General features: G+C 33.4%; 1 pseudogene; it reads left to right on the forward strand.

Annotated features, from left to right (window-relative positions):
* The first annotated feature begins 1,113 nt into the window (after positions 1–1,113).
* On the forward strand, positions 1,114–1,215 carry LOC112205191 (U2 spliceosomal RNA; annotated as a pseudogene).
* The last annotated feature ends 3,148 nt before the right edge of the window (positions 1,216–4,363 follow it).

Here is a 4,363-nt window from a genome sequence, read left to right on the forward strand (position 1 = left end):
TAATTCAAGAAAACTCTCCTGGCCTAGCTAGAGAATTAGACATTAAGATACAAAAGCTCAAAGAACACTTGGAAGATTCTCTGCAGGAAGAATCTCATGAAGGCATATAGCCATCAGACTATCCAAAGTCAAGGTGAAAGAAAAAAAAATCCTAAAAGCAGCTAGAGGGGAGCCTCTAATAATCTATAAAGGAAATCTCATTAGACTAACAATGGACTTCTCAGCAGAAGCTTTATAAGGCAAAAGAGATTGAGGGCCTATTTTCAGCCTTCTCAAAGAAAAAAAAATGCCGTCAAGAATTTATATAATGCCAAACTAAGCTTCATAAATGAAGGAGAAATAAAGTCTTTCTCAGACAAGCAAATGCTAAGGAAATTCATCACCACTAGACCAGCCCTACAAGAAATGCTCAAAAGAGTTCTAAACATGGAAATGAAAGGTCAATACTTGCCATAATAAAAGCACATGTAAGTACAAAGTTTACAGATCCTATAAAGGAATTACACAATTGAGATTACAAAGCCAACTAGGTAACAACATTATGACAGGAAGAAAACCTTACATATTAATATGAATCTTAAACATAAATGACTTAAATTTTCCACTTAAAGATATAGATAGGTCAATTGTATTTAAAAAAACAAGATACAACTGCTTGCTGTCCACAAGAAACCCGCAAAATAAGTGAAGGCCCATAAACTCAAAATGAAGGGGTGGACAAAGATATACCATGTAAACAGAAAACAAACAAACAGAAAAAAGCAGGAATAGCTACAGTTACAACAGTTAAAACAGACTTTAAATAATCAATAGTGAAATAAAGCAAAGAAAGTTGTTACGTAATGATAAAGGGTTCAATTCAACAAGAAGATATAATTATTCTAAATATGTATGAGCCAACTACCAGAGCACTCAGATTTATAAAACAAACACTACTAGACCTGAGAAAAGAGATGGAGAGAAATAAAATAGTATTAGCGGACTTCAACACCTCAGTGGTAGCACTAGACAGATGACTGAGGCATCTGGACTTCAACGGGACTCTAGATCAAATGGACCTAATAGACAGTTACAGAACATTGCACCCAACAACCACAGAATATACATTTTTCTATTACTTCCCAGCCTTTTGGCTAAGATCAAGTGTAGTATTTGTTCTTATCAGAATATACATTTTTCTTATCCATGTGTGAAATATTCTCCAAAATAATCTATATGCTTAGTCATAATACAAGCCTCAATAAATTCAAAAAATAAAAATTATTTGAAGTATCTTGGATGACATCAGAATAAAATTAAAACTATACAAATACATGGAAATTAAGCAACTTGCTCCTGAATAAGCTTTGGGTAAATGATGAGATTTAGGTAGAAATAAAAAAAAATTGATATGAGTGAAAATAGAGACACAATATACCAAAACCTATAGGATACAGCAAAAGCAGTACTATGAGAAAAGTTTATAGCATTGAATGCCTACATCAAAAAAGATTAAAAGGATGTCAAATTTACAACCTAATGTCATACCTCAAGGAACTAGAGAAACAAGAACAAACAAAACCTAAAGCTAGCAGAAGGAATGAGAAAACAAGGATGCAATGAATCATTAAATTAAAAAATTAGTTCTTTGAAAATTTAAACAAAGAACATGTAAAGAAAAGCAATCAGTAATCTTAAAAAATCTTCCAACAACAAAAGGTCCAGAAGCAGAGAGATTCACAGTCAAACCTTACCAGACAAACAAAGATGAGCTGGTACCAATCTTACTAAAACTATTCTAAAAACAAAACAAAAAAAATTTGAGGAGAAAGGATTGCTCCCTAACTCATCTACAAAACCACTATCACCCTGGTACCAAAATCAGGAAAAGACCCAACAAAAAAGGAAAACTACAGGCCAATATCCCTGATGAGCATAGGTGCAAAAGTCCTTAACAAAATACTAGCAAACTGAATCCAACATCACATAAATAAGATAACATATCATGATCAAGTCAGTATTATTATAGGGATGCAAAGATGGTTCAATATACAAAAATCAATAAATGTGTAAAAAAATCAATATGTGTAAATTCACGTAAACAGAATTAAAAACAGAAAACATGATCTTCTTAGTAGAGGCAGAAAAATCATTCAATAGAATACTTTCTTTATGATAAAAACCTGCAACCAACTAGGCATCAACAGAACATACCTCAAAGTAATCAGAGCCATCTATGACAAACCTATAGCCAACATCTTACTGAAAGTGGAAAGGTTGCATGCATTCTCCCTAAGAACTGGAATAAGGCAAGGATGTCAACTCTCACCACTCCTATTCAGCATGGTACCAGAAGTTCTTGCCAGAGCAATCAGAGAAGTGAGAGAAATAAAAAGCACCCAAATAGGAAAAGGGGAAATCAAATTATCTCTGTTCGCTGATGGCATGATCTTATACTTAAAAACTCAAAAGACTCTAGTATTTGTTAACTGACTCCAGTAAAGTTTCAGGATACAAAATTAACACACAAAAATCAGGGCATTTTTATACTCCAGTAATATTCAAGCTGAGAAACAAATCCAGACTCAATCCCATTTACAACAAACAGCACACACGCAAAATACCTAGGAATACATTTAACCAAGAAGATGAAAGGTCTTTTCAAGGAGAACTACAGAATACTGATGAAATAAGTCATAGATGACACAAACAGAAAAATATCCAATACTTAAGGTTTAGAAAAATTAGTATCATTAAAATGACTATATGGCTCAAAGCAATCTACAAACTCAACACAATTCCTACCAAATCATTAATGTTACTTTTAACAAAATTAGAAAAAAAATTCCTAAAATTCATATGGAACCAAAGTAGAGCCTGAATAGCCAAAGCAATACTAAGCAAAAAGAACAAAGCTGCAGGCATCCCATTACCTGATTTAAATTATACTGTAAGACTATAGTAACCAAGGTAGCATGGTACTGGTTTAAAAATAGACACATAGGTCATTGGAAGAGAATAGAAAACCCCGAAATAAAGCCACAAACAGCTAATTGATCTTCAACAAAGTTGACCCAAATATACTATGCTTAAAGGACATCCAATTCAATAAATGTTGCTAGAAAAATTGGATAGCCATATGCAGAAGAATGAAGCTGGACCCATATCTCTCACCATATATAAAAATTATCTCAAGATGGATTGAGACTTAAACATAAGATCTGAAACTACAAAAATCCCAGTTAAAAACCTACTAAAGAGAAGAAGAAAGAAGAAAACCTAGTGACAACTCTTCTGGACATTGGCATTTATGACTAAGATCTCAAAAGCAAACGCAACCGAAACAAAAATAGGCAAATGGAACTTAATTAAAATAAAATGCTTCTCCACAGTAAAAGAAATAATCAACAGTGAAACAAGCAGCCTATAGAAAGGTAGAAAATATTTGCAAACTACTCATCCAGCGAATGTCTAATATACAGAATCTACAAGGAACTCAAACAACTCAACACGAAAAACAACAAACCTCATTAAAAATTAAGCAAACGACACAAACAGACATTTCTCAAAAGAGCATATTCAAGTAGCCAATGAACATATGAAAAAATGCTCAACATTACTAATCATCAGAGAAATGCAAATTAAAATCACATTGAAATATCATCTCACACCCATCAGGATATTATTAAGAAGTCAACAAATAACAGATGTTGGCAAAGATGTGGCATAAAAGGAATGCTTCTACACTGCTGGTGGGAATGTAAATTAGTACAAACTATATGGAAAACAGTATGGAGATTTCTTAAAGAACTAAAATTAGAATTACCGTTAGACCCAGCAATTCTACTACTGAGTATCTACCTGAAGGAAAATAAATAATTATATCAAAAACACATCTGCACTCTTAATGTTTATGACAGCACTATTCACAATAGCAAAGTATTGATATCAATCTAAGTGTCCATCAATGGATAATTGGATAAAGAAAATGTTATATAGATACACAATGGAATACTACTCAACAATAAAAAAGGATGAAATCCTCTCTTATGCAGCAACATGGATGGAGTTGGAAGCCATATCCAAGTAACATAACTCAGAAACAGAAAATCAAACACCACATGTGCTCACTTGTTAGTGAGAGCTAAACAATGAGTACACGTGAATATACAGAAGGAAATCATGGGGACTTCAAAAGCAGGGAGGGAAGAAGGTGAGTTAGAGTTGAAAAATTACCTATTGGGTACAACACTATTATGTTTTTGTTGTTGTTGTTGTTGTTTGTTGTTTGTTTGTTTTGAAACAGAGTCTCGCTCTGTTGCCCAGGCTGGAGTGCAGTGGCACAATTTCAGCTCACCACAACCTCCACCTCTCCTGCCTCAGC

This window comes from Pan troglodytes, chromosome 10 (assembly GCF_028858775.2).
Source record: "Pan troglodytes isolate AG18354 chromosome 10, NHGRI_mPanTro3-v2.0_pri, whole genome shotgun sequence".
NCBI lineage: Eukaryota > Metazoa > Chordata > Mammalia > Primates > Hominidae > Pan > Pan troglodytes.